At 37.2% G+C, this 22,528-nt stretch overlaps 1 protein-coding gene and 1 pseudogene across 18 annotated transcripts in view; one reads left to right on the top strand and one right to left on the bottom strand.

Annotated features, from left to right (window-relative positions):
• The window catches only part of SIPA1L1 (signal induced proliferation associated 1 like 1), a 350,224-nt gene that overhangs the window by 295,234 nt on the left and 32,462 nt on the right, over positions 1-22,528 (bottom strand). For all 18 annotated transcript variants that reach the window (XM_074327262.2, XM_074327274.2, XM_074327276.2 and 15 more), the window contains one exon: positions 19,841-19,935. The gene's annotated coding sequence lies outside the window, so the exon portion shown is untranslated. The remainder of the gene's footprint in view (positions 1-19,840; positions 19,936-22,528) is intronic.
• LOC109448326 (cytochrome c oxidase subunit 6A1, mitochondrial pseudogene) lies at positions 17,894-18,390 on the top strand (annotated as a pseudogene).

Raw genomic sequence — 22,528 nt, 5'->3', positions numbered from 1 at the left:
GCCAAATAGTATTCCATTGTGTATATATATCACAACTTCTTTATCCATTCATCTATCGAAGGACACTTTGGTTGTTTCCATGTCTTGGCCACCGGAAATTAAGCTGCAATGAACACTGGAGCACATATGTCTTTATGGATAAGTTTTCAGATTTTTTGTGTAGAGACCCAGGAGAGGGATTGCTGGGTCATATGGTAATTCTATTCGTAATTTTTTGAGGAATCTCCACACTGCCTTCCATAGCAGCTGCACCAATCTGCATTCCCATCAACAGAGTATGAGGGTTCCTTTTTCTCCGCAGCCTCTCCAACACTTGTTACTATTTGTCTTGTTGATGATAGCCATTCTGACTGGGGTGAGGTGATATCTCATTGTGGTTTTTATTTGCATTTCTCTGGTGATTAGTGATGTTGAGCATTTTTTCATGTTTATTGGCCATTTGTATGTCCTCTTTGGAGAAATCTCTCTTCAGGTCCTCTGCCCATTTTTTAATTGGATTGTTTGTTTTTTGTTGTTGAGTTGTATGAGTTCCTTATATATTTTGGATATTAGCCCCTTACCGGAGGCATTGTTTGCAAAAATCTTCTCCCATTCGGTTGGTTGCCCCTTTATTTTGTCAATGGTTTCTTTTGTTGTGCAGAAGCTTTTTACTTTGATATAGTCCCATTCATTTATTTTAGCTTTTACTTCCCTTGACTTTAGTCAAATTCATAACATGCTCTTTGAACCCAAGGTCCATAAGTTTAATACCTATATTTTCTTCTATGCATTTTATTGTTTCACGTCTTATGTTTAGGTCTTTGATCTGTTTTGAGTTAATTTTGTACATGGTGACAGACAGCAGTCTAGTTTCACTCTTTTGCATGTGGTTTTCCAATTCTCCCAGCACCATCTATTGAAGAGGCTGTTTTTTCTCCATTGTATATTTTTGGCTTCTTTGTCAAAAATTATCTGTCCATATTTATGTAGGTTTATTTCTGGGTTCTCAATTCTATTCCATTGATCTGTGTGTCTGTTTTTCTACCAATAGCATGCTGTTTTGATTATTGTAGCCCTGTAGTACAAGCTAAAGTCAGGGAGTGTGATACCTCCAGCATTGTTCTTTTTTCTTAGGATAACTTTGGCTATTCGGGGTCTTTTGTGGTTCCACACAAATCTGACAATTTTTTGTTCTATTTCTTTTAAAAATGCCATTGGGATTTTGATGGGGATTGCATTAAATCTGTATATTGTTTTGGGTAATACGGCTATTTTAACTACGTTGATTCTTCCAATCCATGAGCATGGAATGTCTTTCCATTTCTTTGTGTCTTCTTCAATTTCTATTAAAAATGTCTTATAGTTTTCAACCTATAGGTCTTTCACATCCTTGGTTAAGTTTATTCCAAGGTATTTTATTCTTTTTGCTGCAATTGCAAAATGAATTTTTTTTTAATTTCTTTTTCTGAGATTTCACTGTAGTATGTAGGAATACAATGGACTTTTGTACATTGATTTTGTAGCTGGCAACTTTACTGTATTCATTGATTGTTTCTAATAGCTTTTTGGTAGAGCCTTTAGGGTTTTCTATACATAGCATCATGTCATCTGCGAAGAGCGACAATTTAACTTCTTCATTCCCAATTTGGATGCCTTTTATTTCTTTCTCTTGTCTGACTGCTCTGGCAAGGACTTCCAATACTATGTTGAAAAGCACAGGTGATAGGGGACAGCTCTGTCGTGTTCCTGAATGTAGAGCAAAGGGCTTCAGTTTTTCACCATTAATTATGATATTAACTGAGGGTTTGTCATACATGGCCTTTATTATGTTAAGATATTTTCCTTCTATACCTATTTTATTAAGTGTTTTAATCATAAATGGATGTTGTATCTTGTCAAACGCTTTTTCTGCATCTATTGATATAATCATATGCCCTTTCTTTCTTCTTCCTTAATTTAACAGATAGTTACTGTGCTTCTGCCATACACCAGATATAGTTCCAGCCCTGCGCTGTCCAATACAGTACACAGCAGTCACAGGTGGCTAGTAAGCATTCAAAACGGCACTAGTCCAAACTGAGACATGCTGTAAGTATAAAATATACACTGGATTTTGAAAACTTGGTGTGAACCAAAGATGGTAAAACATCTCAATTTTTTATATTTACTACGTGTTGCGATGATATTTGATATGTGAGTTAAATATATTACTAAAATTATCTGTCTCCTCTTTACCTTCTTTTAACACGGCAGCTAGAAATTTTAAATACATGGAGGCCCACATTATGTTTCTATTTGACAGTACTACTCCAGACCTTGAGGATGTATTAAGGAACAAAAGCGAGTCCACACCCTAATGAACCTTACAATTAAGCATCTATATCCCTAAAATCTTCAGTAGAAAAGGGAAATTGAAAAACAGCAATTGCATGTAAAGAGGACTCTGGGATGGAGGCCAGACACACAGGATCTAGACACACCTTGCCATTAGTCCTTCATTCTACCAAAGGTAGGGAAGGTCCTTGGTCCTCAGAATAATCAGTCACTAAAATGGTGATACCACCCTGAGCATCTTGGGGAAGACTGCTTCCCTGTGAGGTGCTTCTGGGAACATGACCACTTTTAATCCAAACTTAGTAAGGGAGAAGGCTTTTAATTTGAGGCATCAGGCATTTCAAGGCATCATTTTTAGTACTCTGGGTTATGCCTCAAAAGCACTTTAAAGGGTTTCCCATTGTTGGAAGGTATTTTTTAACAAAGACACCCTCTTTCTGGATTCCAACACCCTCCTTTATTATCAGAGTTCTTTATGTTTTTCTCCTCTCCACAGGTCCAATTAACCATGCCTCTCCTCAATACCTTTAGTTCCCCTTATCACAGGCAGAGCACTTCTAGATAAAGAGCAAGAAGCTGAATTCAACCACATGAGTCCATGACAGCAATCTGAGAAGTCTCTACTGGTCTAAAGAAGACAGTCAGAGGAAACTCAAGTCAGGATGATTCCACGCCAGTTAAATGTGAGGTTACTTCTTTTAAGACTTTTAGGAATTTCTGGAGGGTAAGTTTAATTTAGACCAAATGGACCTACTTTTCAACAGCACCTTTCCTACCAAAAAGGCATCTTAAGCATTTAAATTTCACATTCCATGTGTTAGAAACTTACCTTAAATTCAAACCACAACAAGGCAAACGTTTTGCTGGCCCATACATCTTTCTGGCAAACTGTGAAAGAAAATTGGGGCTTGCAAGAGATTCTCTATGCTGTAAATGCTCTACTGGGTGCAGCAGGAAGCCCAGAGACTCACTTTTCAAGGTGGATCATGTTATTTCATATTCGACCCCATCGCTGTCCTCTGCTCACGCTGCTCTCTCAACTGGGCGTGCCCTGCCCCTCTGCCAACTTAAATGTTACACCGCACTTAATGCCAAACCCAAAACCTAGACCTCATATAAATCGCCCCCAGTAACTCGAAACCCAGAATAATCTATCTCCTTCATTCTCACAGGAACCCAGTCAACCAAAGTATTGTATCATATATTACTTTCCTCTTCTCTAGGTATTTCAAACACCTGTAACTGAGGAGAGCAAATAAAAAAAGTCATTATGACATCTAAAAATTCACCACCTTCTCTTTCAATCAGTTGAGATTTATCTGCGTTTTATTCAGCAAAGATGCGTTTAACATCAGGTATTTAAGAAGGATACACAGTCCAAATCTCTTCTTCCTGATGCTTGGAAAAAGCCTCACAGAAAAGGTAACATATGAGCAAAGAAATGAAGAAGGAGAGTGACCAGGTAACGTGGGAAAGGCATTTCAAAGGCTGCATGGGACATTGAAAGAAATGAGAATGTGTTAAAAACCCTCAAGAACCATGGAAAAACAAAACAATATCTTCTAATATATTATTCATGTGGCAGTAAAGGCTCTAAATAAATAGACTCCAATCCACCTTTGCTACATTTCCCACAGCATAACATAGCAAGTTCAAGGTGGGCTCTCCAGAGCCAGTCTGGGGTCAAATTGTACTATGTAGCCTTATACAAGTTTCTGTTCCTACCATCTATTTCTTCATCTGCAAAACAGGGATGATCTACCTCAGAGGGTTATCATGTTATTGTTATAGGAGAAATGAATTAAAACAAACAACAATAAGCACAAGTTAGGCATTCCATAAATGCTGGCAGCATCATCATCATCATCATTATTTACTTTTCCGTGCTAGACAATATAACAAATCTGAAGTTCTTATTCCCCACATTCGCCCAAGCATCCATCTAAAGAGCTCTTCTTCCTACGTCCAAACACCACCTCCTACATAAGAAGCTTTACTGAGCCTGCTCCCGCACTCTTGTGGAAATGAGTATCTTTCTCTCCCTCCTCTAAACTCCTGGCCTGTCCTGGGGCACTCATCACTCTGTTATCACTATGCCTATGTCTCATTTCCCCTACAAGGCTACAAAACAGCTCTTTAAGAGGAAGGGCAACATCTTACTGACCTTTGTCTTCCCCAGAGAGCCGGCACTGTCCTTGTCACAGGAGGGCCCTCAGTGTTTGCTGCTCCTCTTTAATTAAGTCAAGAACAAACTCGAGCTTTTTAAATTGCTGTAACATCTACCAAGTTATTCTTCCTAATAAAAACCTAGCGCAGTTTTAGGCAGAGCCTTTGTTAGCGAACCCTAAGGAAAAGTCAATAATAAGACGGTGTTCTTAAGGAACTGACAACTGACAGAACTGAGTCACCCTGGACTGCTGCTGGGTAAAGAAATCTTCTCTCTAAATTCCCTGAACAAGTTCTAATGTATATTGGTTTAGCCTATTGTTGCTTTTCAGTTACATATTTGCAAAAGGTGGGACAAAGTTCCCATAGCAATGTCTTTTCATTGCTTATCCAGACTCTAAAGCCTATTCTGTGTGGATTTACTGCTTTCTACCACAAAGGAAGGCTAGCCTGCAACCACCCGGAACATGTGGCTTACACGGCAGTAGTGTTAACACCAAACTACACAGACCTCTGATCACAGTGCTTCTCCCCAGCAAAAGTTCCCTGGAAGACCAGCTCCACCACTCTCCTCCAATACTGACCTAACTCAATATCATGACTATTGCTAAATACAACTTGATTAAAATCCTAAGCGTTAATTAGCAGAGAAAAGTATTAACTAGGATTGGCTTCCTCTTACAAAAACAACAACAAAAACCATTTTGACAGTCAAGCACACGCAAGCAATCCAAAGACAGTCTTCATTTACTATGCAGTATTGGTGACTTTTCTAAGAGAACCTTAAGAAATCAAGATTAACAACACAAAACCAAAAAAGAAAGAAACAAGAAAATCGAAGAAAACAGAACTCAAATAGTACTGCCCTATCCTTAAATATATAGAGAGATAGATACAGAGATATCCTTAACAAGCTAACAAACTTATATAGAGAACAAATTGGTTGTTATAAGCGACAGGGGATGGAGAAAGGAAGAAGGGAAAGGGATAAAAATATGTATGTATGCAATTATTTTCCATAATATCACACTGGACAGACTTGGATTCAGAAGGAAGGACTTGGGCATAGAAGAGAAATAAGGTTATCATCCCAGAAATACAATCACAGAGATGAGGGTACCAAGAATGAGCAACCAGCACAAAGTGTATCAGAAATTTAGGAAAGCATCATAATGTATTAGGTTGGTGCAAAAGTCATTGCAGTTTAAAAGGTTAAAAATAATTGCAAAAACCGCAATTACTTTTGCACAAACCTATAGTTGCCAACAAAGTCTGTTCAATTCAATAATAAGGCTACATTATAATAAAGACTCTGACTATCTCTAGGACAAAAAAGATCACAAGCACAGGCAATGCATTAGAATGGCTTCTAAAACCAATACCCACATGATTTTTCAAGCATTTACGCTACTTACATCTTAAGTCAACAAATAGAAAAGGTCATAACTACATGACTCTATTTTTCACTTTTTAGAAAAACTTCTAGTGTATTGATCACCATTATCCCAAAATTGACAAAATCACTATAAATTTATAATTTCCTCTCTAATCGAGCTGCTTCCAAATAAACTAAACAAGAGAGGAAGAGGTGGCGGGCAGATTCCAAACTCATTAAATAAGTGGCACATCAATGAATGCTTTATACTTTGTCTAAATGCCAATTGTGCTACGGTAGAAATAGCCAATTATTAATAGCTTTTTTCCAGTTCTCCCAATTAAGAGTGGGAAAACTTTCCTTTTCCCCACATCTAAAACAAACTTGAAGAGGTTTATGTGAGCAGCATATTAAGTGTTACTAGTTGTTAGTACTATTAGACCTTCAGTCTTCATGTGCCACAGATTTCATGCTTGAGTCGGACCATAACCACAGAAGTATCATGATGATTAAGAGACCAGACATGGCTGGATCTAAGGGTACAACAAAATAGTCATATTATCCTTACTTGACTTGAGATCATTTCCTTGCTTCCCAAGGCTAACAGAGATGACTCTCTATCAAAGCCTACCTTCCGACATTGCTCTAGATTTCAGATTTCTACCCTCCCTTCCAAAACACAAACCTATATCCCATTCCTTAAGAGCCTATTCTCCAGATAAACTCAATTGAGTTGGCATGCCATAGGCAGACGACATCTCAAGGTATAACTTCTCCAATAACACTGGCAACTTCACAGCAGCCTTGGGAAAGCATCTCAAAATACCAAGTTGCACACAGAGTGATTTAGAGGTCTGTGACTTCCTGAGCATCCTTTAAATAACAGCAATAACAGCACTTAGGAAGTTGTCCATTCTACCTTCACACAGGACCAGACCTGGGCTATGAAAGTGTCGTGAAATGAGCATCACTTTGCAAAGCATAGGTCAAGTTTTACACCATGAAAAATATTCAACTAAAAGTTATTTACAAGAAGCATTCAATTACCAAAGAGTATAAACACAAATAGTTTAATTCCTGACTGCCCAAGAACACACTGATTACTCAACACACCACCTTACACAGCCTTTGTAATTTTTAAAACATTTTCCTGTCTATTATCTTACAAGCAAGAACAAACCTGTGAACTTTATATTTCCCGTTTATAGGTAAAGAAACTGGCAGTGTATTTAAATGATTTACCCAGATTAAATCAGTAACTCATGTCGAGGAAATCTCTATTTTATATAATAGGCCTCATGTGTTTATTTCGAAAAAGAAAGCATTTGAAGGAATATGGCAACAATTAATAGTCTCAAAATACAAATATAACTAATTATTTATAACTGAATTTTATGCAATTGTTAGCCCCTTCCAACAACAAAAAAAAATGACAGTACTATGAAATGAAAAACATGTGAATCCCTGCTCAATGTCTACCCAAAAAAAGCGTAAAGGAAGTAAACACCACTAATACTTTCTAATGTAAATGAAATCCATGGCAAGACATACATTAGTTTTCAAATCACTAAAACATAATGGACCTCCCCCCCCACACACACACACACATTCCATTTTTTCCATCTATAGCAAAAAATAAGACTCAATTAGTGTTTTATATATTAAGATCAGCTTAGCAATACTGTATGTTAATTAAAAGGCTTCATGTAAATAAACTAAACAGTCCCCATAGAATATAAGTAAATGACTAAATATATGCTTACCTCCATTCCTTTCAGAAATGACAAAAGAAAAATGGGAGAAAAGACAATAGCATATAAAAGATATCTACAAAATTCCGAAAGATGGAAAAACAATGCGTAACTGGAAACTGATTTGGTAAACTGGAGAAAGCTGAAACCTAAATGCTGAGGAGGTCACCAGGAAATATATTCAACTGAAAAAAAAAAAAAGAAAACAGGATACTCATGATGTAGAATTCCAGAAAGGCTATGAAAGTGAGGTACTATGTAAGGGGTGAGGCTGAAAACAAAAGGAATTGGTTTTAGGATCTCTGTAAAGGACCAATTCGTTCCCTAACCTAAAAAACTGAGTAACTTACAAGCATGAGGCTGGGTTTTATTCTCTATGCAACCAATCAGAAGATTTGGCCAGGCATAACTGACAGTAGGAATGAGTTTCTATACTGAAAATATGGGACATCAGTTAACAGTAGTCATCCAGCCCCTATCAGATTTATAGACTGGAAGACGTTTTTCTAGCGAAACTGACCAACCTGAGAGAAAAGATCAACAGAAACTGGCATGTGGGGACTCCCAGGGCCCACGCTAATCGTTCAGAAGAGAACACCAGGAACATCAGCCCCATCAGGCACACAGAGCTTCCAATCAACTTTTAAGACAAAGAGTAAAAAAGAACATTATCATTAAAAAAGGGACAATTTATCATGAAGATATATTATGAATGTATACACACCTCAAAATACATGAAGCAAAAATAGAATTAAGGAAAGAAAAGGATAACGACACCATTATAGTAGATTTTTTCGATGCATCTCAATAATTGATAGAATAGTTAGACAAAAAAAGAAATCAGGAAAGACAAACAAGAGCTGAACAACACTATCAATCGCCTCGGCTTAACTGACATTCATAGTCAATCAAACAACTTTTAAATGGACACGGGATGGTACCAAGATAGACCATGTGATATGCTACAAAGTAAGTCTCAATAAATTTAAAAGGATTGAAACCACACAAAGCATGTTCTATGAACACAATGGAATCAAATTAGTAATCAGTAACAATAAGGTATCTAGGAAAATTCCAAGTGTATGGAAACTGAACATACTTCTAAAGAGTTCACAGGTCAGAGATGAAATTTTAAAGAAAAATTAGGAAGTATTCTGAACCGAATGGCAATAAAAATAAAATTTATCAAAATGTGTGGCATGCAGCTAAAACAGTTTACAGGGAAATGTAAAACCTGAAGTGCTTAACATACAATAAGACAGACCTACCACCATGACCTACGGATCTACCTTAAGATAAAAAGAGCAAACTAAATCCAAACTAGAAGAAAGGAAATAATAAAGAGCAAAAGTCAATAAAATAAAAAACATACAGACAATGGAGAAAATTAACAAAAGCTGAGTCTTTAAAATAATCATAAAAACTGGCAAACTCCTAGTTAGATCAACAAAAAAGAGAGACAAAACACAAGTTACCAATATCAAAGGGAAGACAATAGATATCACCAGAGATCTTATAGACATTTAAGGGGATAATAAGAGAATACAATATATAACTTTACACCAACAAATTCAACTTACATGATAAATGTCTTACAGAACCTGTCAAAATTGATATAAGTAAAAACAGAATAGCTAAATAGCCTTATATCTTTTAAAGAAACTGAATCTGCACCAAAAATATTCCAAAAAAGAAAACTAACTACAGACGATTTCACTGACAAATTCTAATAAACATTCAAGAAAAAAATTTAATTTTTTTCAGAAAACAGAGATCACTGCCCAACTCAATTCATAATGTTAACACCAAAATCTGAAAAAGACATTCCAAAAAATGAAAATTACCCCTCATGAATTCAGACAAGTCTTTAACAAAATTTTAACAAATCAAATCCAATAATACATAAAACGGATTATTATGAGCAAAAGAGTTTAGTTTATGCCAACAATGCAATATTGATTTAACATTAAAAAATCAATGTAAAATTAAAGGAGAAAAACCTCAGGAGCAGAGCAATAAATGGAAAGGTATGTGACAAAATCCAACAGCCATTCATGATAAAAACTCTCCATCAACTAGGAAGAGAATTTAATCAAATTGAAGAAGGACAAGTACCCAAAAAAAAAAACCCTCTAAAACCAACAACACAATTAAAGGTGAAAAAGGCTGAATTGCTTTGCCCCCCCCCCCCCCCCCCCCCGAGATAAAGAATAAGGCAAGACTGCTCACATTTACCACGTTCTAGTCAATGCTGTACTGGAGATTACAGCCATTGCAGTAAGGCAGGAATAGGAAATCAAAGGTATAAAAATCAGAAAGGAAGAAGCAAAACTTATTTGAAGATTATATGATCATTTATGTAGAAAAGTCCAAGGAATCTACAAAACAATTACCAAAACTGATACTGTGTTTCCCCGAAAATCAGACCGGGTCTTACGTTAAGTTTTGCTCCAAAAGACGCATTAGGGCTTATGTTCAGGGATGTCATCCTGAAAAATCATGCTAGGGCTTATTTTCCAGTTAGGACTTACTTTCGGGAAACACGGTACATGAATTTAACAAGATCGCAAAATACAAAGTTGATATAAAAAATCAAGTGTAGGGGGCCGGCCTGGTGGTTCAGGCAGTTGGAGCTCCATGCTCCTAACTTCGAAGGCTGCGGGTTCGATTCCCACATGGGCCAGTGGGCTCTCAACTACAGGTTGCTGGTTCAATTCAAGTTCCACAAGGGATGGTAGGCTCCACCCCCTGCAACTAAGATTGAACATGGCACCTTGAACTGAGCTGCCTCCCGGATGGCTCAGTTGGTTGGAGCGCGGGATCTCAACCACAAGGTTGCCAGCTCGATTCCTCGAGGCCCACAAGGGATGGTGGGCAGCGCCCCCTGCAAATAAGATTGAACACAGCACCTTGAGCTGAGCTGCCGCTGAGCTCCCGGATGGCTCAGTTGGTTGGAGCGTGTCCTCTCAACCACAAGGTTGCTGGTTCGACTCCCGCAAGGGATGGTGGGCTGTGCCCCCTGCAACTAGCAACGGCAACTGAACCTGGAGCTGAGCTGTGCCCTCCACAACTAAGACTGAAAGGACAACAATTTGAAGCTGAACGGCACCCTCCACAACTAAGATTGAAAGGACAACTTGACTAGGAAAAAAGTCCTGGAAGTACACACTGTTCCCCAATAAAGTTCTGTTCCCCTTCCCCAATAAAATCTTAAAAAATAAAAAAAAGAAAATCAAGTGTGTTCTTACATACTAGTAGCCAACAATTAGAAAATAAATTTTTGTTTTAAATCCCACTTGTGGACATATAGATACTGGTATATAATGATACACACAAACACGTGTGAGCGCGTGCACACATCTCCCATCAAAGTGAGGAAATAAAGAAAGGTGATAACACAGAATCCAGAAAATAGAAGATCCCCAAACTAGAAACCCTAAGAGAATACCCAAGGTGGCAATAAAGAAGAGTACCAATATGGCGGCTCTGTGGAGTCGAGAGAGCAAGCAGCTCAGAACCAGTAGGACACAGAACTCCAAGAAGACAGTGCCACGAGAAAACTGGAACTGATAGATGACCTAATATGTTCTACCATTTGAGTCCTTATAGTTCCATCAGAACATTAAGAGCAAAATTTGTGTTTAATCAACAGAAAGCTAAGCAAATTAAAAGCAAACCACTATCTCTGAGGGGAATAAGTTGGAGAGAGAAAAAATGATACTAAACACTCTGTGGCCACAGTCATCAATATTCAAATCATAATACTGTAAATACTAAATAATGGCTTAACCAAAAATTAGATAAAATTTTCATTGGGAGGACAGGAAAAGGGAAGATGTGGTACTAAATCCTTATACGCTGCATAATATTTAGACTTGAAAACTCAAGTTGCTGAAATAAAACTAAATTATTCTGATATGTGGCAGTAAATGCCAGAATAAGCAGCTAAACACACACAAACACACACACACACACACACACACACACTGGAAAATACTGTTTCCCCGAAAATAAGACCTAGCTGGACCATCAGCTCTAATGCGTCTTTTGGAGCAAAAATTAATATAAGACCCAGTCTTATTTTACTATAATATAAGACTGGGTCTTATATAATATATAATATAATATAATATAATATAATATAATATAATATAATATAATATAATATAATATAAATAACGTAATATATAATAAATATAATATAACATAATATAATACAATACAATACCGGATCTTATATTAATTTTTGCTCCAAAAGACGCATTAGAGCTGATGGTCCAGCTAGGTCTTATTTTCGGGGAAACAAGGTAGTTGTCTCTGAAGAGAGCGGAAAAGGTGGAGCACAGGATTTTTTCTTTTCAAGTCTATATTACTATATTACTTGCTATTTAAAACAGGCATATCATTAACGTGCAAAAAACACAAATTAAATTAAAAATAATAAATAAATACTTCAAAAAATCTAGTGTCCAACCTTGGGACTCTGTCAAGGAAATATTTTAACTGAATTTAGTTTCTGTAAACAAGTTTTCAGAGAAAAATCAGTTTGAATACAGAGCATGAAAAATGTACTAGGTGTGATCAAAACATACAGTGAATGTTTATTTAAAAAATTATTACAGCAAAAGACATATTGCCATCAATCCCCCTCAAAATACCCCCCCCCCTCACTTTGTACACACTTATCCCACCATTCCTGCCACTTTCTGAAGCAGCTCTGGAACTCCTCTTTCGTGAGTATCTTTAGTTGCACTGTCGTGGCTGAATCAATGTCCTGAATCAATTCAAAATGTTTACCTTTCCATGGTCATTTTGACTTTGGGGAAGAGCCAGAAGTCACATGGTGCCCGATCCAGTGAATAAGGAGGATGAGGACACACCGTAAAGTTTTTGACAGAAATTGCTGTACCAGAAGCAATGTGTGACATGGAGCATTGTCATGATGAAGGATGATTTATGGCACACTTTAAAACACACCTTTTCTCAACCGTAGCTCACACCCGACTAACTATACCAAACAAGTCGAAACTTTTAATACACTGTTATTAAGGTTCAATGCACCACTTCCTGTATTGAAGATCCCTGCCTTTTCTGTTTAGATGGCACTCGGCAGCAGCATTCACCATATTTTGTGATCAACAACAGAAAGGCTCCGTGTATAATAAACAGTTATAAAAAATTAAAACTCCTACTTGTAAATTAAAGAACGAGTGGTTCAATAAAAACATTTAGTGAAAGTTAAGGCTATAGGAACAGTGAGTCCCATATCAATATATCCCATTTCCTAATAAATGTTGCAAATAACAATTAAGGAAGTAAAATATTTTTTTCAAAAATATTCATCAGCCTCAAGAAATAGTGTGATAATTTTTTCTACCCACTGAACTAGGCATTTTATTTCATTTCTTTGGCTGCCCATAGTCACATGGAGTATTTTCCAATACTACCTAAGAACTTCAAAGACCAGCTCCTCACATCCATAGCAGAGTTGCCCTGAAGAGACACATTAGCACTTTTTTCAAATAAAATGATTCTAACCTCCACTCCATCCAGTCTCTAGAGGGTGAATTATTTCTAAGGGTACCTTTTGCAAAACAGCTTTCAAGTCACAAAAATACCAAGAAGGGAAGGAGACGAGAACATATGATAAAAATTTTATTATACACACACACACACACACACACACACACACACACTACATATTCAAAACACTAGTAACATTTTAACTTATTGCTTTAAATGTTAGGTTGGAAACTTTCTGAAAACCCCGAAAAACTGTTCATAGTTCCATCCAATGAGAAACATTCTAATTAAATGCATGATATTAATTATAATTGTCTAAGGAAACACTCAAGGGAAACTCTACAGATGGTTTCTACAGTAGACTCCATCCAGTGGAGCGATTTCTCACTGAAGATGTCTGAGGCCCATGCACTCATTCCTGCATTTGTAAAGCGCCATCTGTGATTATACAACTGAACATTACAGTCACCCCAGACCATTCCATGTTTAAAAAATAAGTGTTTATGACCATATCCTGCCAAACAACCAGAATACCACTTCGTATCTGTTCAACCACTGCTTGAATGAACTTGTTAGGATTACACTGAAATACAGATGTAAAACAAATACTAAGCCAAGGAATGTAATGCCCACATTTTATAAGGGGACCTGGGGGGAATCCTTGTATAATGCCCCTTAGTCAGCCAGGCAAAAGGTACAGGAGTACCTAAATTCTAAAAGCTGGAAATTTAACTATAGAACATGGATTAAAAATAACAAATACTAAATTTTGGAAAAAGGAATGAATTCCTCTTAAGGGTGGAGTACACTATCTCAGAATGCAGCCCCAAGTAGGTGGCAATAAAAGTATAATGTTGTTTCTGGATCTATCCAAGCAAATTAGCAAGTCTAGAAATAGGAGGAAAAGATGAATCTGAGGACATTTTTTAAATGTATTGTTTAGAGTAGGTTGCACTACGTTATTGATTTGAATCTACTTCATATAGCAATACCAACTAGAAGACACTACCACCCAATTGCTTCCTGTGATTTAAACCCACTTTGTAGCGCCGGACTAATTCTCAGTAAACAAGTCAACACAGGACGGTGAGCCAACACACTCATTCTCTTCTCTCAATTATCAAATACATAATGGCCCAAAATAAATTCTTTCAAAGAATGCTTATAAATTAAAAACCAGAAACGAGACAGTATGGTAATGTCTGAACTGTGGCTTATCACACGTTTTCTCTCTTCTAAATAAAATAGAGTTCAGTCTGAAAGGCTGAGAATCCACACAAAGATCTGTTTAAACCATTCAGACACCATGTTTCATAATCTCCATAAAAAGGAGAGAAGTTCATTAAAAAGACTCAGTAGGGGTTAAAAAACTGACACCATCGTTTGGGCTCCAGAATATGCCACTTAAACCTCCATTTTATTTTATCATACAAGTGGAATGTGACACAAGAGTACACAAAGAATACATATGAAACCATGTATTTGCTAAAACTCCATTTATAATAACCGTTATTGAGAAAAAACCACCCATGGCTCCTTAAAACACTCAATTATACCTATAACAAAATTATGACTATAATGAAATCAGGAGAACATACATTTCTGTGTGTTGAAAAATTTTTGAGGCTGCCTTCTGGTACTTTCATCAATGGAGACACATCATTTTAATCTTTCTCATGAATAAATAAACTCTTCTGGAAATGTTGCCCTTACTACTCAAGGTAAGGGGAAGTATTACTAGAAATCCATTTTGCAATTCATCTAGATTACCCATACTGAATGTTTTCGCAAGTATTTCCCATCCACGCTAGTATTACTCAGGATTGACGGCAGACTAAGCATAAAGTGAATTATTTCATCAAGTTCATCCTGTTAGTTAATAAATAAAAGTCAAGATCAACTCCTCATTTACTGGCATTTTCACTCCAAAATACCATTCTTATTACTTAATTCAATAAGCACATGCTTGTACTGCTACATTAATGTATTGTTTTTATTATAAATACTTTCTGTAAAATGGATACTCTAGAGCATAGACATTTTTGCATATGTTAAATTATTGCTGGTATTACAAAGCAAAATATACAAATATAAGTAATTTATAAAGTAAACTGTGATGTCATAGATGCAAAGTACCATCTCAGATTCAGCGAAATCCTGAGGTCACAGTTGGAAGCAGAACCGTTGAATCTTGGCTCTACCCTTGACAAGTGATGTGACTTCTCTGATTCTCCATTTCTAAATGCTTAACCTGGGGAATACCACCAACTGCACTGGGTTATGGAGAGGAAGAAATGAGACCATGTATATAGTAAGCACTCAGCACAGCACCCAGTATCAACGAGTACTGGCCATTATTGTGCTGCTGCGACTACTGAAGGGAAAAGTATGTAGCAATCACCCCTAAAGGAGTTAAACTTAAGCAATACACACACAAGTCTTTGAAAGTCTCTTCAAATAGTGAAAGGAGACTACCACCAAAATAAAACCAACAAAATTTACAAAGATCATATGAATAAGTTCTCCAAGGTCTAGTATAGTTTACCACAATGTTGTAAAGAAAAATCTACATTCTAGTCTGACTTGAGGATATAATGTGTAACATTTAATACACAAGGTATCGATTACTTCATCTCCCAATATCTTAAAAACAGAATAAATCTTTCATAAGAATTAACTAATGTTTTAATAAGAAAGAGCTAAGAATGTTATTAGCATATTTTTGTAAAAGTGAAAAATTAGAAACAGGCTAAATGTCCAGCAATACGGAAAACATATGAAAAAAAAAATTAAGCAGCTATAACCAGAACAAGAGGGATTTTTCGTTCTATAACCAGAACAAGAGGGATTTATTTACTAATATAGAATGATCTAAGACATGTCAAGTTAAAAAAACACAGAAAGTACAACCAAAAAAATAACTTACGTTACACGCATACATATTTATGCACTTAAATTCATACACTAAGAATTCAAAGTATGTAACCAATGGTGACCTCTTGGTTTTCCTCTGCATAATTCTGTTATTTGACGATTCCAGCAAGACTGTATTTATGTATTACTTGTGTAATTTATGAACCCCAAGGAAAATTAGCCAATAAATACAGTAGGCTCAAATTAAATAAAAATAAGTTTTAGAAAGCACTTTATAGTTTACAGAAGAATTTTATAACCTTTTCAATAAATCCTTTAACACATTACCTAATACGATCCCCACAATTAGCTCCTGGAATTTAAGGTAGTATCCTCACTTTAAAATTGAGAACAGACTCAAGTGTGTATTAATTCATTACTAATAAATGCAGAGCCAAAATGGAAACATTGTGTCTGCTCTGCAGGCTACAGGACCTCCATAAATTGGAAACGCTGGCAACTACACCAAGGCTCTAAGTCTCAGTAGCACTCCTCGTCACGTGAAAGTTTATAGTGTGGAGGAAAAGCATTAGAGGAGAAGTCAAAAGACCTGGGTTCTAGTCTTGACTACATCATCACTAAACTTCATGGTAAATCAAATTCTATGACCATGATTTTCTGTGGCTACACAGCAGATTCAACAGTGACGTGTTTAAAAAAGACTAATACCCAGGCCTGACCTCCACAGATTAGGACTTAAGTGGGGTGGAGTCTCAGCACATTTATAAGAAGCTCCGCAGGTTATTCTGACTCAGCTTGGTTAAGACCACAGCTTTAAGACTTACTACCCTTATCTGATAAAAATAAAAGACAATAAAAATCACTTGTGCTATGTACTTTGCAGAGTTGAAATATGGGATGAAGGTTATATGGAAAGCCCCTTATAAACAATAAATGCCTTACAAATGTAAAGGAACTGTTATTTATTCATTCAAACATGTGTCGCATCTTCTGTGTGCCAGGCATGTGCTTGGGATGGAGAGAGAAGGCATCACCCTCAGGAAGCTGGGGAGCTATCACATCCTCAATAACTAACACGCAGTGGGGAAAACCACAGCAGTGGCTCAAAGACGGTGGTGACCAGCCCAGCCTTGGGACCTGAAGGTGCATGGGGGTGATGGTGGGAGGAGGGCTTAGAAAGGCCTGTGCAGAGGAGAACTTCAGGCCACATTGTGGTATTCACATCACACCCAGGCAAGTAGTCAAGGACGGCCAGGGGTTCTCAAGAGAAAGGTATAGGGACCCTGGAGGTCCGTGAGACTTTTTCAGGAAGTCTGTGAAGTTAAAACTATTTTAATAACAATATTACGGCACCTCGCCACCAAAAACTAGAAAGAACCCAAATATCCTCCAACTGGTAAATAGACAAACTGTAGTATATTCATACACTGGAATAAGACTCAGCAATAAAAAGGAACAAATTAGTGAAACACACAAGAAAGAGCATGGATGAATCTCAAATGCATTATGTTCAATGAAAGAAGCCAGACTCACAAGACTACAGACTGTATGATTCCATTTATATGCCATTCAGGCAAAAGCAAAACTACAGGGCAAGAAAATAGGTCAGAGGGTGCTGAGGCTAAGGGTAGGAGAATATTTTGGGGTAACGGAAACGTTGTGTATCCTCATTGTGGTTACACGACCTTATATGTGGTTGTCAAAACCCAGAGAAGAACTGTACATTAAAAAGGGTAGATTTCACTTTATATGTTATATGTCACCAAATCTAAATAATACCATGCCATTTGCCTTTTTCACTCTCATTGCCCGTAAGTCTACATTTTCCAGAAGTTGTATGACTGTGATGATGTCATCACTCTGCGCTAAGAAAATGTAAGGCTGTGTATTCTCATGTTTTAAATTTTTCTCCATTTTAATTTCTAATACAGTAAATAATGAAGAATATGGATCCTCGTCAAAAATGGCGGCAGCAGCTGGGTCCCGGGTTTCTGGGCTGCTAGGTCAGTTCCAGCTACGGCTGGCACAGCCCATGTCGAGTGGCGCCCATGGCAAGGAGAGCTCAGCTGACATGTGGAAGGCCCTCACCTACCTCGTCACACTCCCTGGGGTGGGAGAGAGCATGCTGCATCCTTCCTTAAGTCTCACCACGGAGAGCACGAGAGACCCGAGTCCATTGCCTACCTCCGTCTCTGCATCAGGTCCAAGCCCTTTCCCTGAGGAGATGGTAACCATACTCTATTCCATAATGCTCGTGTGAATCTGCTTCCGACCAGCTATGAAGATGAACAAAGAGAATCTGGACCACTACCCAGTGGGGACCACAGCACTGGTTTGGACCATTACTCTGAACACGGACCCAGAAAAGCGTATGAGACCTTAAGCTGACCTTCCTTCCTGCATCAAATGATGACTAGTATACTGATCTGCCATCCCTTTGCTTATGGCAGGAGAGGTTTAAATAAATAACTTTACATTGGTCATGGGGAAAGAATAATAATAATAATAATAAAGAATAGAACCAACATAAACAAAAGCTCTCTTGGGTTTTCAATAATTTTTGACAGTATGAAGGGTTTCTGAGACAAAAAAGTTTGAGAACCACTGCTATAGGCACTGGGAAGGCCCTGAAGTATTCTAAGCAGAGAGTAACAAGACCCAACTTTACAAAGGCTGGTGCAGAGAAATTAGTTAAGAAGTTACTACAAAGCTCTGATTAAGGCTGATCGCAAGGTACACTGGAAAGAAATTATGTCTCCATGCCATCTGTAGCATGTTACAAATCCCAAGCCAGTATCACGCTACTACGCTGTCTCTTTGTTGGTGTGCTAATGTTTTGCAAGCTAACTTCTGTTAACTGATAATGTAGTTAGGAAACAATCTGCTACAACTGCCATCCTACAATGCATTACTGATAAGTGATTTTCGGATTATTCGCTCAGTTGCCACTGCCCCTCTTGAAAACAATGCCAATAATTTAAAATTAAATTTTACGTATTTTAAATGTGAAAAGTCACTATCCTAAAAAGGTACAAATGCTAACTTAGAAGTGACTCAATACCTCAAAATCAATTGGGAAAATTAGGTAATCGATTAAAAAGCCAATATATTACTTCTCTGAAACGTGCTTTCATTCATATCCAGAAACATTATGACAATCACAGTTCAGCACAATTTTTTCTATGCAATGTGTTTCTTTTAATTTGGGGGTGTGGGAGGGGGCAGTTGTTATTTGTTTCCTCCCCAGGGAAAATTCATTTCTAAGTACCAGCTCTGTAAATTCTAAATTATTTCAAGTACAGATCTTTTTCTATAATCTTCTCATGCCCAAAATTATTAAAAGTCTTTAGGGATGTCACAGAGGTAGAAATAATAATCTTAAAGCCATCCATGCTTTTAAGCTTTAAATATATAGAAAATAGATTATAAATAGAGAGACAGAGAGACAGGAAGTCAGATGATAGATCAATCAATCAATCTGGGAGGGAAATGGAAAGTATTAGAAGAAAGGATGATTTCCTTCCCCCTAAAAAAGAACAAAACTTAAATACAGTTTTATAAGCCATTTTAAATAGGTGTGTGTGTGTGTGTGTGTGTGTGTGTGTGTGTGTGTGTGTGTGTTGCCACCACATATTTGCTTCTGTAATTGTTTTTAAGTAGCCAACCCCAATGACACCTCTTACATAATCCCAAACAGGTGAAAACCTGTCTGGAGAATTCAATTCGTCTCCTTTTAAAAAATTCACCTATACTTTCATGTGAAAGGGCTGAGGGCCAGCTCCAGATTTTTTTCAAAGTAGCTGTGTATTATTAAGATAAAGTAAAATTAGATCCTTACCTGAAAGTACAGTCCTTTTCATCTAACTCTTATACAAAAATCTTGGAAGTTAGATTACAATCAGTACTGCAGGAGATTCAACTTTGAAAGTGAACCTATGGATGGAAAAGGGAGAAATAATTAATTCGAAATACATGCACAATGAAGATAAAAACATCAATCTGATCAAAGATGAAATTTCTGTACACTTGTTAAAGCCAAATGGTTTCGCAGGAAACCTGTTTTCTGTGACTCAAATCCAAAATGGAAAACGTGGGTGGTTCTTCCTGTCTTACCATTAAGAGTCAGCCAATTGGCTGATGAAGTTTTCACACAACTTAAGCTCAAATTCCAGCCTTCCATCTGCTCTAATACTCTCATACCTTAGTGACATGAGTGAGGAATAAAGGCTTCCTTCAGCCTCAAAGGCAGTCTTTAACTGGGTAGCTTTGCTTTATTCTATCTAGGCCCTATTTAAGCAACTGCCAAGTTCCACAAAACTCCAAATCCAGAAGATATGAAAAATAATGACAGCAAAATCACGAAATAATTCAGGGACATTAGGGCTAACTCTCATTTTCGAGTTGTAATTTCTATAAAATGATGCCTAAATCTATCTGGGGTACTAAGCAACAATAGCAAAACAATTTTGGTGCAGGGGCTTCCAGCCCAGTCATCTTAACCAAAGCTGCACTGCCTCCCTACCCACAAGCCACTCACCATTTGCCAAGACGCGCCTGCCAACAGATACCAAATAGGAGCTTAACATATGACTTCCAGATTGGAATATGAATCCAATAATTCTGTAGGGTATTTCTGCATATCCACCTAGAGCTAGTAAACCAGCTGCTGTGATACAGACCTAACTGAACACACACACACAACAGTATGCCTTCAAGGAGAAAGAGACCACGGGTACATGATACTAGCCTGGTAAAACAATCATGTACAGTAAGTCCTCACTTAACGGCGTCGATAGGTTCTGCAACGTTAAACAAAACAACAAATAATGAAACCAATGTTACCAAAGGCTCATGGATATTAACAACAGGTAAGTTCTTATAGTAGCTCATGAATGTTATAATGAAATGACATTACTGAAGGACCTGCTGTATATACCTTTCTGCCAGAGGTCGCCGTACAGTTATTCCTATAGTCAATGGAAAATCTGCAAGTACAAGACAATAACAAGTCAGATGGCTACTTCGAACATTCATACAAGGACTCCAAGTGGCAAACTGCCTCAGGTGGCAACTGTTCAGTTCCTAAAGATTCCAGGCCCAATTGGAAAATTCTTCAAGTCCTCGGAGGTCTCTTGTCTCAAAAATGCTCAGAGGCTCACAGAGTTCACCCTGCTTAGCAGAGAAAGACTTTTCATGAGGCACCGGTGAGTGAGTGTTCAGCAAGTTTTTGTACGATTCCTCCATTAGTCAGTCACACAGGAAAACCCACTGACCAGCCTAAAGCGAGGCGCCCTGGCTCCCAAAATAGTCATCTCATGGGAACTGTTTTGTGTGGAGAAAATGAAGCTTGAAATACACACATTGTATGTTTAAATTCTAGAAAATATGTGTGGAGGCACTAAGCAGACCATGAGCAAACACGGATCATAAGCTTTTAGAGCTGGAAGAGACCTCGATGTCCCAATTACCATTGTAAAACCCTCGTTGTATAAGCAATATTAAGTCAAAATCTGAGTGCCAGTGCAGCGTTCTTCCTATCACACCCTGCCCTCTAATCAATTGTGGACACAGTATTTCGAAGCATATTAAAATAGTTACAACACAGTTGCATGATAAATCTCATTAACAATGTGTTACAAAAGAAACAACATGCAAGATTAAGAAATAAAAATCTTTAGAGTATTCCCTGCTGGGGAAGCGGTAGGATGAGGTTGGCTGTCTTTCTCGATCAAATATGGTCTAATTTCACAGTCAGGAGAAAAGTATGTACAAATTATATACACAAATCACCTCTCTCTCTCTTTTAAAACTGATCACTTCCAACACAAATCACTTCTCTCTCTCTTTTAAAACTGATTACTTCCAAACGAGTACCTCTAGCGAAAAGATACAAAACATGGTATCTTACTTCACTTGCAAGGAATGCTGAAATGACATAGTAATCATTTCTCCTCAAATTGAGGTTTAAAATATCTTCTAAATAAGGTATTTTCACTGTACTGTAATTAATTTCCCCTAATACAATATATTTAACATCAGAACCGGTCAAGTAGACTTATTTCCCCGCTGTACTTTTCTTTAAAATTCTGACTTTTTTTTTAACACTTCTAAGACAACCACCTAAGGTGATCTTTCATTGTGATCATTTCCTCAAATTCAAAACGACAATTCCTCAAGTAAGACCATTTTTGCAAGCAAACAAACAAAAAAAAGAACAAAAAACAACAACCAAAAAGAAAAAACCACATGCTATACACATTAAAAGAGAAGGACATAAAATGATTTGTATAGGATGAAATATCTACATGAATTTTTGAAATTTTAAAGATAAAACATAAATCTCTAAATAAATTCATAATTGTTCCCTGGGTTATCTCCAAAGATAGGTCTATACACTCCACTTTTATTAAGAATACTTCAGTGAAAATTTGTGACAAAAATTAGTATCAATTCTGCCATTAATTGGTTGTGTGATGTTGGGCAATCATTTTTAGTTTGGGGCTCAAGTTCACATAACAAGTCAGAA

This window comes from Rhinolophus sinicus, chromosome 3 (assembly GCF_057876585.1).
Source record: "Rhinolophus sinicus isolate RSI-liver-muscle chromosome 3, RSI-T2T, whole genome shotgun sequence".
In the NCBI taxonomy this organism is placed as follows: Eukaryota; Metazoa; Chordata; class Mammalia; order Chiroptera; family Rhinolophidae; genus Rhinolophus; species Rhinolophus sinicus.
This window is presented reverse-complemented; position numbering and strand designations above follow the sequence as displayed.